The sequence below is a fragment of the Cupressus sempervirens genome, chromosome 8 (assembly GCF_028749045.1).
Source record: "Cupressus sempervirens isolate cs-2001-9-10 chromosome 8, ASM2874904v1, whole genome shotgun sequence".
In the NCBI taxonomy this organism is placed as follows: domain Eukaryota; kingdom Viridiplantae; phylum Streptophyta; class Pinopsida; order Cupressales; family Cupressaceae; genus Cupressus; species Cupressus sempervirens.
In genome coordinates this window covers 346,108,640-346,123,597 of record NC_143125.1, presented here as the reverse complement: position 1 = coordinate 346,123,597, position 14,958 = coordinate 346,108,640, and the positions used below count along the sequence as shown (strand labels likewise).

Sequence of the window (14,958 nt, the reverse complement as noted above, 5' to 3'; positions counted from 1 at the left end):
AAAAGAACTATATTTTCTTTGACAAGTGATTATTATTAATTATATGAGCTTCAAATCTGAAACACTTCTCTCATCCTATTAAGGAAAGACACATCCTTACATGCCGGTCACAACTAAGTTCCAAGTTGGTAATAGTAGTCATCCCTCTTTCATTTTTGCATAATTAGAGACTCCACCTAGGTGCCCTTATAGACAACCATGTGTGGAAGATCTTGATTCTAATTAAATGCAAATGACCAATGTCCAACACAATCTGCTTTATAGTTTTCAAAACCCATTTGGAACACCCTTTGATACACCCATGGTTGACAACATTTTGACCAAAATGCATCCTGAAGAAATCAAATACTACTTAGAAGCAAAAGTGTGTGAAAATGAAAGGCTTACAAAAGCCATCCACAGTAGAGAAATAGCTGATCAACAAGCTGAACCTAACACTTATATACATAATGAGGAAACTAGAATAGGCTATTATCACAATCCATTTGAACACATTCCCCTTGGTGGAAATGATGGAAATCACACACCTCCAAGGATTCTAGAGTCAATGTAGGAGCATGCCGATCACCACCCAGACAATCACAATCACATCATGAAAGTGATGATGAGATCACTAGTGAAGTTTTATAAGATTTCAACAAGATGAGCTTGCTCAAAAACTAATGCTCAAGGCTTTGGAGAAAAATGGGGACCAATACTTCTAGTATATGAAAAAAAAAGGATAGAAAGTCTCCAAGATTTTGATGTACAATTAATAATCCAAAAGTAAGAGTTCACTGAGGCTAAAATCTTGAGAGAAGAAATGCAAGAATTGAGGAAAAAAACTTGCACAATTACAAACATCCAAAGAGCCATCTAAGAATTCATTTGTTGAATAAATATGTGCTCTCCCATTTGATAGTAGTTTATACATGCATCCATTTCCTAAGGATATAGAGGTTCCTAAGTATAATTTATGATGGAAATAGTGACCCTCATGATCATGTGAGGTAGTTCTGTTCTATTAGCATGGATTTCATGCATGAAGACACCTATCTTATGCATTTGTTTCCTAAGAGTCTAAGAGGGAAAGCTATGGAGTGGTTCACAAAATTGACTCCCCCTCTCCAAACATTTGATAAGCTTGGAAAATTCTTTATCCAATAATACTCTTATAAAATTCAACATCTCGTAACTATCTTGGACTTATGCCAGATCAAACAAAAATAGGTAGAACTTTTTGCAATATACCTTCAGAGATGGAGATCCCAATACTCTAGGTAGCTTTGGCAAGTTCTTGAGGCTGAGAAAATTGACATCTTTGTCAACACACTTGTACTAGAATTATACTTTGACTTAAGAAAATATTTTTTCACATCCTTCAATGCAATGGTTGAAAGTACATATTATATTGAGGATGTTCCTATCAAGAAATGTGACATTGTTGTGAACAAAAGAGAAAAATGGCAATGGAAATGGAAAGGACAAAAACAAACCTTGGAACAAAAACAAATATGTTGCCAATGATGGATTAGTGGATGCTCCTAAGACCAAGGAACTTACATTTAATCTTTCTAATGCCATCTATGCTACAAAAAAAGAAGGTTTGAAACCAAAAATATATGACAAGAACAACAAGTTTACTAAGAAACGATGTGTTTATACACCAATGGTTGAACCTTACGAAGTGGTCTTAAAGACCTTGATTGCAAACAAACTAGTGACACTACCAAAAAATTCTCATCCCTATGACCCACCCATTAGATCTACTTGGTGCGAGATGATCATATTTGTAGTTATCAAAGAAGCAAATGTCACAACACTAAAAACTCTTTTAAGCTCAAAGACATTATCCAAGATTTCATAGAGGCTAGTAAAGTTGTCATGGATGGTCTTGTTAAAAATTATGACCATAAAGCTTTTAAGAAACCCTTGCCTAAATATGAGAAATGTGAAACATCCAAAGCTCTAAGAAAAATCATGATGCTAAGATCAACTATTCCTACACTAATTATAATGATGTTATAAACATGGTTGAACCTGTTAAGTATCTTTGCACAATGAATTCTAATGCTAACAATCAACCCAACTATCATATTGAGGATGAAAGACCCAAGATTATCCTCAAAATGAGAAAAACTCCTCAAAAACATAGAAATACGTAACCTAAGGTGATCCTTCAAGTGGCAGAATCTCCCTCCTCCCAACGTGAGCTGCTTAACATTGTCACTAGGGGGCAATCTAAAGTTTTCCTGAAAGTTGCTCATGATTCTAAGCATGCTTCATCATCCAAACAAGCAACTACCTCAACAATCTCCAATTATGACCTTGTCAACCAACTACAATGCACCCCAACTCAAATATCCATTTTTGAATTGTTAGAATTATCCCCTTTGCACAATTGACATCCTTGAAAAAGTCTTGTGTAATGTCCCTAGTTTCTCCAGTTAGAAACTAGGGACATTATTCTTAAAACTTTGATAGTATTCATTGTTTTTAGAGTGTTCCTATCCTTTTTCCTATCATATCTTTTGATGTCTTCCCTTGTAAATCTAATCTCCTTATATACCAAGTCCATATTATGCTCAATAGACATGACCGATCAAGAGTAATTAATAACATTAGTTTGATAATTGTTTAATTATAATTAGATTATATTTATAATTATTAATATTTTTAATCATATTTTACCTTTGATTAATAAGGTATTATGTTTGATTAATATTATCTTATAACACAATATTTTATTTTATTATTATGATATTCCTTCTTGATATTATTATAATATTATCATAATACATTTAATAATATTATTATAATACTATAATAATATTATAATATTATTATAATACTATAATAATATTATAATATTATTATAATACTATAATAATATTATTATATTATTATAATACTATAATAATATTATAATATTATTATTATGTTTTCTTGGTAATTATTCCTTCTTGGCTACTATCATATTATAATATTATTATCAACATAATTATTATAATATTATGTTCTCTCTTTATAATTTATTATTTCTTTGACTTATTATATTATTGAATTTTATTAGAAAAATAGGGGACATGACAGTCCACCCTTCCCAAAATTGCTTGTCCTCAAGCAATTCAATATTCTCTGCTTGTGATTTGATCGATCCATCTTGAAACAATAATTTCACTTTGATTAGAATGATAATATTACCAACAACTTACTAGAATAAATTTATAACTATAAACATGTTAGAGCTAGAAGAAAATAAAAAATTGAATACTAAATTAAAATACTTGAAACAATTCAATGATACTTATTTGGATGTGTTGCAACATATTTGTACTCTTGATTGTATATTAACTTGATCCAAGATGAGTGCTGATAATCTATAGGAGAGACTTTATCTCATCCTAAGCCCTTGTGGATATTCCTTTAGAATTATCCCTCTTTATAATCCTTAGGAGAGACTTTATCTTGTCCTAAGTCCTTATGGATATCCCTTTAGGAGTATCCATCTCTATTTATTCCTTAGGACATACTCTATCTCATCCTAGGCCTCTATGAGTATCCCTTTAGGATGTACTCATCTCTATGATCCTTGGGAGAGACTTTATCCCATTCTAGGCCTATATGGATGTCCCTTTAGGACACCCCCTCTTTATTTAATCCTTAGGAGAGACTTTATCTCACCCTAAGGCCTCTAGGGATCTCTGATTAATCACTTGGTAATGATCCCTCCTTTACCAAGGCCCTGTGACATATGCATATGTTTAATCCTTACAATATATATATTGTCTCCTATAGTTTCTCTCTAAAGAAACTTGTAGTTTCTCTCTAAATAAATTACTCTAAAGAAATTGGTAGTTCCTCTCTAAAGAAACCTACCAAAGAATTTAGTAATATTGTATTCTAAGTTTCTCCCTAAAGAAACCAAGCATTCAAATATTGCCATAATATCAAATACCTATGTTTAATTTGTCTTGGTCAGTTAGTACATTAAGTGTCTCTGTGATATACTTGTCTTCCTCGGCTTGTGTGTTGTCTCCTGATTACCTTCAAATTGCTTCATATGGTTGTTCTTCTTATTTTCTATTGAATTTCATATTATTGTTCTTCACACTTAATATAATCTACTCTTATTGCTTTCATCTACTTCCACATTTAATGCTCTTTATTTATTTCATTTATCCCCGGACAATGATTTTTTTTTCCTGATCTGATTATATGTCTTCTTTATACTTTCTTTTATATCTGATATATTTATATATATTATTTTTAATACATTTTTCTCCACAATACTTACATATCTTTATTTTTTCTCTACCTACTTATTCTCAATACTTCACACTTATTTATTGCTATCTCTTATTCATTCCACACTTTACCCTGCCTTTATATGTATCTTATACATGCCTTTTTTTAATTTTGAAGAGACATCTCTTTAAGAGAAGTTGTGTCTTCTCATTAAAAATCATATTATTATTTCAATCATCCTCTAATCATGTCTGTTTAATGATTGCTACTTTTTAACTTCCTTGAGATTTGTTTCTTAAAAAAAAACAATTACTGCTTGATTTGTAACTTAGTAACATAGTCTTGACTTTAATATTAATTCATTATTGATGCTCATAATCTCTGACTTCCCATTGCATACTACTCACTACCCAAATCCCTATCATCTTCCTTATGCTCTGTGTATGCAAGTCGACATCTGTATCTTAAATGGGCTTCTGACGGATGGATTAATATTATCTAATCTGCTCAAGTTTGATTCACTGAATCTCTTCCTCACCAAAATCATAGATGGATATTACCAATGGTAGGAAAGGTATATGTGCTTCAAATCTATATTGTGATAGTCAATCACTAGTACATTTGGGTTCATTTTCTGACCTTTATTGGTCGAATTTTCAACCCAATTTTTGACCAAATTTGGGTCGATATTTTTTTGGTCAAAATTTTGACCAACAAAGGTAGAAAAAAATTTGCACATTGGTGGAAATTTCGACCAAAAAAGGTAGAAAAAAATTTAGGTGTTGGTGGAAATTTCGAACAACAAAGGTAGAAAAAAATTTAGGCGCTGGTGGAATTTTCGACCAACAAAGGTAGAAAAAAATTTAGGCATTGGTGGAAATTTTGACCAATGAAGGTGGAAATTTCAACCAACAAAGGTAGAAAAAAATTAGGTGTTGGTGGAAATTTCCACCAGCAAAGGTAGAAAAAAATTTAGGCATTGGTGGAAATTTCCACCAACAAAGGTAGAAAAAACCCAGGCCTTGGTGGAAATTTTGACCAATGAAGGTGGAAATTTCCACCAACAGGTAGGTATAAATTTTTTTCAGGCATTCTATAAAACAGTTCACATGTCTTGCCTATGATATGACATTTTACATGCATCCTACACTCTCTCATCTGGCTGATGATGGATTATGCAGAGTGATCTGAAACTATGATTCTAAAAAACACACAATCAAATTCAAAATGAACTTGCACTACAAATGGATTGTAGAAATCTGATATTGTTAATTTTGCATGCATGTCTACCAGAACAAATATATGTTTAAGTTGTGATTATCCTCATAGACATGCATGCAATTTTACCAATATTATATTTCCACAATCCATTTGCAGTGCAAGTTCATTTTGGATTTGATTGTGTGTTTTTTAGCATCATGGTTTCAGATCACTCTGTGTAATCCATCATTAGCCAGATGAGAGAGAGTGTAGGATGCATGAAAAATGTCATATCATACGTAGGCATGTGACCTATTTTATAGAATGCCTGAAAAACACTGACAGTAACTAATATGAAGAATATCTAATTAGTTATATGGTTGAGAAAAATCATGTACTGGTGAGTTGGTCAAAATTTTGAGCAAAATTTTTTTGACCAATGGGTTGGTCAAATTTGGTCAAAATTTGGGTAAAAAATTTGACCAATAAAGGTTGAAAAATGAACCCAAATGTACTAGTGCAAGTATGCTTGCCAAGTTGACTCTTTGAGTTTGGTCATCAAGTCACCCCACCAAAGTGCCTTATCAAGGTTAGTCTTTAGGTCCGCTCATCAAGCTTTCTCACAAAGTTAGCTCGCCATGTCGCATCTCTAAGTGGCCTCACTAAGTCGGCTTGCCAACTTGCCCCACCAAGTTGCCACTTTAAGCCCACTCACCATGTTAGATCGCCAGGCCGACTCCCCAAGTTAGCTCGCCAAGCTAACAATTGAAGTATGCTCACCAAGTTGACTGTTCAAGTGTGCTCACCAAGTTGACTCAGAGTTCATTCATCAAATCACCCCACCAAAGTGCCTCATCAAGGTTAGTCCTTAAATCCACTCACCAAGTTAGCTTTCCAAGTTGTCTCACCAAGTCAGCTTGCCCACATGTCCCACCAAGTTCCCAAGTCTGCTTTCCAAGTTGATAATTCAAGTGCGCTCACCAAGTCGACTCTTTAAGTTTTCTCACCAAGCCCATCCCATAGGTCAACTCTCTAGATCAGCTCACCAAGTCACTCCCACCTAGTCACCTCAATGAGTTGACTCTTTCAGTTAGCTCACCAAGTCTACTATTCAAGTATGCACGCCAGGTCGGATCACCAAGCCAACCCACCAAGTCATGTCACCAAGTCGACTATTTGAGTACGCTCACAAAGTTGACTCTTTAAGTTTGCTCATCAAGTCACCCCACCAAAGTGCGTCATCAAGGTCAATCTTTAAGTCCACTCACCAAGTCAGCTCACCAAGTCACCACACCAAGTTGATTCACCATCTTGCCTCATCAAGTGGACTCGCTAAGTCAGCACTCCAACTTGCCCCACCAAGTCGACTGTTCAAGTATGCTTGCCAAGTTGAGTCTTTGAGTTTAGTCATCAAGTCACCCCACCAAAGTGCCTCATCAAGGTTAGTCTTTAGGTCCGCTCATCAAGCTTGCTCACCAAGTCAGCTCGCCATGTCACATCTCTAAGTGGCCTTGCAAAGTTGGCTTGCCAAATTGCCCCACCAAGTTGCCACTTTAAGCTCACTCACCATGTTAGATCGTCAGGCCGGCTCCCCTAGTCAGCTCGCCAAGATGACAATTGAAGTATGGTCACCAAGTCAACTCTCTAAGTTCACTCACCAAGTCTGCCCCCTAGGCCAACTCTCCAGGTCAACTCACCAAGTCACCCCCACTTGCCCCACCAACTCACCACTTTAAGTTGACTCGCCATGTTAGCTTTCTAGGCTGACTCCCCTAGTCAGCTCATCAAGCTAAAAATTCAAGTACGCTCACCAAGTCGACTCTTTATGTTCACTCACCAAGTCTGCTCCATAGGTCAGCTCACCAAGTCACCCCCACCCAATCACCTCAACGAGTCAACTCTTTAAGTTAGCTCACCAAGTCAGCTCACCCAGTGGTTTTACCACCTTGCCTCGGCAAGTTGGCTCATTACGTGTGCTTGCCAAGTTGCCCCATTGAGTTGCTTCTCTAAGCCCACTCACCATGTCAGCTCACTTGGTCAGCTCACTAAGCTGACTGTTCAAGTACGCTCGCCAAGTCACCCCACCAAGTCATGTCACCAAGTCGACTGTTCAAGTACGCTTGCCAAGTTGACTTTGAGTTCACTCATCAAGTCACCCCACCAAAGTGCCTCATCAAGGTCAGTCTTCGAGTCCGCTCACCAAGTTAGCTCGCCAAGTTGCCTCTCCAAGTGGCCTCTCCAAGTGGCCTCACTAAGTTGGCTCACTAACTTGCCCCACCAAGTCGCCACTTTAAGCCCACTCACCATGTCAGATCTCCAGGCTGGCTCCTTCTACCTAAAAATGTTTAACCAATAACCACTATCATGTAGAACCACTTACAATTTTACATTAAAAAAACATCTACATATAGTGGATGCATGCATTTTCATAAGCAAAGGACCTCCCATATACATTGCGGTGTCTATACATTTGTCCAAAAATAAAAATAAATCTATTAAAAGATAATATAAAATTATCCAAAAGTGCAAATTATTACCCAAAGAAGATTAGAACATGATAAAATTGGAAGTCGCAAGATAAAATGTCTAAATTACTTTTAAAGTTTAAAATTCAAAAACATGAGTTTAATAGTTGAAGACATATAGCATAATCATTGAGTAGAAAATAAACCTTCACAACTAGAACTCCTGATCCAACAAACACACAAATTGAAATTCTAATATTATGTTTTGCATTACGCTCTCCAAGAACATCAGAGCTAGATCAATTTTGCTTGATAGTATGATTGTCAATCCCACGTGATGGACTTAATTGTCCAAGATGAGTCTCTTGCTTCTCAGCTAATGATGACTATCTAAATGCACCGTAGGAAACATCCAACTCAAGATGCTCTACATAATTAATGCTTCCATAGGCTCTACAAACACTTAAGAGTTAGAAAATTTTCATTCAGTATCATTGTCATTCCTACATGATGAACTCAATGATACAAAATGAGTCTCTTGAACTTTAGTTAATGACATCACCAAAAGTAAACCCAAATGTAATCTCACCCTATTTGCATTACTTCTAAAGCAATATAGACAAATAATTGCTCCATACATATTTATAAGTTTACATTAAAAAATTCACTATGCAAAAAAAAATGTAGAGTTGCATCAGAAGATAACCCAAAAAATGGGTCCCCAAAATAGAAAAAACATTTCATTTGTCATCCTCATTTGGTTCCAATTTTTTTAAATAAGTTTAGGAAGGTTTATGTCAATTTTTCACACAATATCCTGTACAGTCTAAAAATTAAGGTTTGTTGGGCTTGTGTGGGTATGTTATCTAATATGTATCCATATCATAAAATGGATTCTCTAAACTAAAACCACTAAGTAGAATTGTGCTTTGGAATCGTGGATTGAGTTTCTCATAGCTTCACTTACTCTATTAACTACCTACATAAATCTAGTATGGTGTTGCCAGCTAATAAACATGTAACATATCCAAAATTTGGTTTCTTGCACCAAGCATAAGCTATATTAAAAAAATCTGATTCTAGAAGTACCAACAATTCATATAAATCACTGACCATGAGGAAATTATTAGGAAAAAAAGCTATTCAATAACCACCTGGGGGACTCGGAAATAAAGAAGAGACCTTCTTGCAAATATCATTCATGACACATATAAGTGGACCAATGTTGAGTTTCCTCAAATGAACAATAACAATCTCAATGCTGTGATTTTTACTAGACGTCAACCTGGATGGAGAACATTTACTATTTATTGTGATATTTTATTTGATGAAAACATGTAAAGCACATTACCTATAATAGCAAGTTCACGTCATGATACCAACATTCCAAGAAGATATGTTCTTAGTATCCCAAAAGTTATTGAAAATTGTAGAGGAGTCAAGTAATAATGAATCTCATATTTAATTTGCATAAAATAGGAAGGACAGGAAAAATTTCAATAGTTTTCTTCAAATCTTAAATTACACCAAACAAATTTTCATAAAATGCCAAGCAGCCCCAGTGCTTTAATATCAACATTTTCTTAGCAAAAACCCAGAAAAGCTTACCTCTGCATTCCCTATTCATAATTCTAACGAAGAAAAGTAGTCTTGTTGTTGGTAGGTATAAACTAAGGTCTAAAACTAAAAGCACACATTACAATATCAAACACTTGAAGAAACTAGCAGAATAAAGTAATATTAATTACCTCATGACCAACTAGAGTCAACAATACTATTTGAAAACCTCCAGCAAAGATCCCCTTCTGAATAGAAGAGCCCAGAAGCTGAAAAAACAAGGCCAATATGACCACCCCCACTGTAGTATAAAGAGCATTGGTGGTGAATTCAAGTCCAAGCTGCAAAAGAAAAGACATTTACATAAAAACTAAGCAACCTTGTCTGGCAAGAAAAGATATATAGAGATTTTCGACTGAAATTACAAATTGATGCTGAAAAACTTAAACAATAAAAATTGTTCCATAGAATAATAAAGAAGAAAGATGAAGAATCAAACAATTGAAGGATACAATGTTGATACAACTTCAGAAAGATCGTCTGAAGGACATGATATGCTCAGGCTAAAGGATCTTTGAGATTCATTACTACACTCAGGAATGGGCTCATCTTCAATCTGAAGATTGAAGATGAGCCCATTCCCAAGTGTAGTAATGAATCTCATATAATGCAATCTCATCTATGAAGTGTATTAAAAGCTAACAGAGCATCTTTTCTAGTTGATCTCCCTTGCGAGCCATAGGAGAATGCTGAAGATAGTCACGATGTTAATAGGCACATCATGACTATCTTCAACATTCTCCTATGGCTCTTGTGGTTCTAATCTTATAACATGAGGCTTCCTCTTCTTTTTTTGAGCATAAGGCTGATGTAGCCCTGTAATAAGAAATAAATGGGTTTAATTTGGATTATGTACAACACAAAGAAAACCAAAATGTATTAGTAATTTTTAATAGAGAAATGAACTATATAAACTTATAAAGCTCATAATAATAATAGGCCATAAACAAGAGCTAAATTCTGAGTAGACAAAGTTTGGACACATGAAGCGTACCTAATTGATCAAAACCAAATCACTGCCAAGCCTTTTAACCACTCCTTAATAGCACTTTCTCTATCACCAAGTTTGTAGCAGGGTTTCTATTTATTTTTGGATCTAACATTAATATGGCATCTCCATCCAAAAATTTCTTCAGAGCCTAAAAGATTTATAAATGAAGTGATCAAAAACACAAAATCTATCATGAGAAATAGAGCTCCAACACTGATATTTTATACATCTATATTTAGAGGCAAGATGAATTCAACTGAATATTCAATATCAAACAAGTTCTTCAAGATCAAAATTAGATATTGATGTTTTGGATCAACTATCCCCAATAGATGACTGTCACTAGTTTTTGGCCTATTTGACCCCACTTTTACAGAACAAGTATGTGACATATGTGGCTTCTAGCCCTCGAGCTTTCAACAGTGTTGTTGTTTAACCCCAATCAAAAGAAATTACAATCAATTCGGTCTCATATACCCTATAACTATGAAAGCCCCGAATTGCTCTTACAAACCCTCATCTAACTAGGGCTTGCTCGTTATATGGCTCTCCAACGAAGTTTCAACTAAATGAAAGATTTTTCAGCATTAGATTAGCATAATAAACTCATCCTAATCATAAAAACATAATTTTGTTCAGGTAGATTGCTGATTGTTGTAAGCAAACCTGATAATTAGTGTTCCTTCAATCATAATAAGTTCTAAAAAACACATTTCAACTTAAATCCCATGAGAGGACCACACAATATAGATCCAAATATTGAACATTTGCAAGTAATTTCCTCCCAACAAAGAACCCAATGAACATAAGCTATATCAATCATTTGTAGGCGAGGCCAAAAAATCCATCTTTCAGGCATCAATATACATTTATATTCACATTAAATATAGATAATCAAGCTTTACAATGCTTGAAAACTCAATAACAACTACATGCTCCCCATATTAAATGGTCTAGTTATTTGTGGACTTTCACATTTATAATCAAGTACAAGGTAGGGAAGATAAATGTGGTTACTAGTGCTCTGGTTCTCAAAGGATTTCATGTACAACTATGACTAATGAGGTGGCAGGTTTGAAGCATCTCAAGGATGTATTACACTAAAATCCAACCCTTAGAGCCACTAATAATCCTTGTAAAGAATCAAATATAGGAATTATGAGTTCCCATTTGGACTTCATGATGCATGATCAATTTTATTCTAGAGAAAAGAAATTGTTCTGTCCTCAAGCTACCATGAGGAAGACCATATTATGTGAAGCACATGCTATTTAGCTATTAGAATAATATGGGAGAAATAAAATCCTACAACAACTAGAAGAGTGTAAATATTTGTCTTCTAAGAATTGAGATATTGTGATCTAAGTGAACATATGTTACATTTGAAAACTTGCCAAGCTTAGGCAACTAAAACTAGGCAAAATATTGATACTTAGTATCTTGGAAAATTTAAAAACATAAGCAATGTATTAGCATGGATTTTATATTGAGTCATACATAGAGGTTTTGATGGTATATTTTGGTCATTGCTATGGATCAATTTTCCAAGATTGGTCATACTATAGCTTGTGAATACCACAAAGATGCATCTTATAAGGAGAAATAAAATTCTGAGGTCATGCTTGGTATAATTTATGGAAGAAGCCATGAGCATGACCATAGTGCAGTTGTGGATGTTATTCTCAAGCTTAAGAGAAATGAAAACTAATTCATTGAATGCTAGGAAAGTTGTTGCACTATTTCCTTAGATATAAATGAAGATTGTGGCAATGGTTGTATGCATAATTTGCTTTAACAATTCAGTTAATTGCTTCACTAAGCATGTCCCTTTGAAAATGGTGTATACCCACTCTTGTAAAGAGTTCACACAACATAACTATTTTTTAAGGGATGAAGAATTTCTTTGAAACCATGAAAAAGGATATTTAGAAGTGACCAAATATTGAAACTAGTGAAGAGAAGGCTCATAGGAGGATGCTAAAAAAGGTAGAACATAGTTGGTGATCTACTATAGTGTATGTGCAAAAGGATTGATTTGAAAAAGGCCAATGTAACAAATTACAATGAAGAATGCTTGTCAATACAAGATTCCATGGAAATCAATCAGTGATACTTATTTCCTTTGGATTTTCCAAAAGATCTTCTACATCTTAAAACTGTTGATATGTATGAATAGAAAGAGGGCAAAAGCATGATACAATCATGCAGCAAGGTAGCTAATCCACCTTCAAGTTGGACCACCCAAATGTCCAAAAATTTTCAAAATAAAGAAAGTGAAAAAATACTAGAATATAAAAGAGTCTAAGTTTGGCTATCTTGGCATGGATTCAAGAAACAGTAAGCAGTCAAGTTGGCACATCTTAAACAAAAAATAATTTTATCTTAAACCAAGCAGTTCAATACTTCAATATTTTGAGGATTTGATATAGAAGCATTGATCTCCTTTCAGTCACAATTAAGGTTGACAACAGTTATCCAATGTAGAGTTTTGAAGATCATAATATGGTGTTTCTAAAGATGGATTTAGTTAGAAATTGGGTTCAAGTTGTAAAAATTGCTTCTAGATAATTGAGATTGGAATAACATTTTTATTTTGATAAGATTGTAATACAATTTTTATTTCATGGAGATTGTATAGCTGCTATCATAAAGCAGGTTTGACTTGTCTTGTATGCAAAAAATCTACAATCACACAAAGGATGCCTTTTTGGATCTTATAATAAGGGAAGAAAGTGGTGAATGTTAAGGTAGAATATTGAATTTAACTATATCAGAGTTTGATCCAGATCTACTCAGATTCTTGGGTGCTTTTGTAACTATTTTGTATTGTTTGTGAGGAATTGCATGCATTAGTTCAATTCGATGAAAGTTTAGATAGGATTTCCTTGATAATTGAGATTTACATTTTATAAATTCATCTAAATATGAAGGATGATCCTAATCATCTTCTACCTAGGATGATGGGTTGGAAAGTTACAACTCCAAATTGTGAGAAATAATGACCACAGATGAGAAGATTGCAAAATTGAAACCAAATTGACTCTTAATTTTCTTTACCTATAGACTTCAGTAGATCATATCACCCACCAAAAAAAAACACTCATAGAAAGTGGGAAATAATTGAATCTTGAATTTCCTTACCTACAGACTTCAACACATCATAAGCCTCTGCAATAAGTTGCATGTCATCATACTCGATCCCATTGTGCACCATCTTGACAAAATTTCCAAATCCACCCTTTCCAATATAGGTAACAAAAGGGCCACTATCCACCTTCGCAGAAATCTTAACAATTTTATCCTTAATATACTTGTAAGCCTCATATGAACCTCCAGGCATAAGAGAAGGGCCATTCTTGGCACCCTCTTCACCCCCTGAAACCCCCATGCCCAAATACAGAAGCCCCCTCTTCTTTGCCTCCTCCTACATTCTCTCTGTGTTTTCATACCATTCATTCCCACCCTCCACAATATAGTCCCCTTCTTCCATGTGGGCAGCCAAAGTCTCAATTGATTTGTCGACAGGGGGCTTTGCTTTGATTAGAAGGATTATGACTCTGGGCTTCTGGATTGAGAGCACAAATTCCTTGGCATCATGGAAGCCTTTTATTGGTAGATTGCCTTTTAGCTTGGCTCTATCTACCATCTCATCTACCTTTTCTGGGCTCTGGTTGTAGATTGAGATGGGGAAGCCTTTTTCTGCAATGTTGAGAGCTAGATTCTGCCCCATCATAGCCAATCTAGCCAATCCTATTCTCGACAATTCAGCCATCTCTTTTTCTTGTATTCACATAATCAAAATCAAGAGTAAGGTTAACATCCAAGGAGGCTTATAATTTTTAGCTTATGAAGGACATTTGAAACAAACTTCCTTGGATTTTTGTGGCAATGTCATTGTATAGAGCTCTAAGTTTAACTATTTCGGGATCAACTATTGAACTAGACTATTTTGGTGTCATCTTCAAAAAGGCTAAATTGTCCAAGAGCAAGGTTTTCACAATAAAGGAAACATATGAAAATCTCATAGTAATCTAGATTGCAATTTAAACTAGGAAACTAGGAAAGGGATACAAACATTGTAGTTAGATCAACTCTCTCAAGCTCTCAGAACATAATGTAGCTTTTTTACAAGAGCTAGTGTTTTTTTTAGTTAACCCCCAAGTTTTTGCCTTGTGTTTTAATTGGATGTGAATATTTGAATTCCACTTACACTTTTCCTACACCGTTTCACTACCATGCAAATGAAATGTTACTATAGTTACAATAAAATATTATTATGATTAACTACAACATCCTTCAACCATGCAGAAATATAAGCTTGTGCTTCTAATCATCAATAAAAGAAACACTCAAGTACCAATTCTTAACTAAGAAACACATTCTTTCACATAAAACAATGTAGCTAAGTTGATTTTACATCCTTAGTTATTAATTATTATAAGAGAAATGCATTGCATG

General features: G+C 34.5%; 1 pseudogene; it reads right to left on the bottom strand.

The window, feature by feature from the left end:
• The window catches only part of LOC149542750 (6-phosphogluconate dehydrogenase, decarboxylating 1-like), a 144,889-nt pseudogene extending 130,617 nt beyond the window's left edge, over nucleotides 1-14,272 (bottom strand).
• Nucleotides 14,273-14,958: the final 686 nt, after the last annotated feature.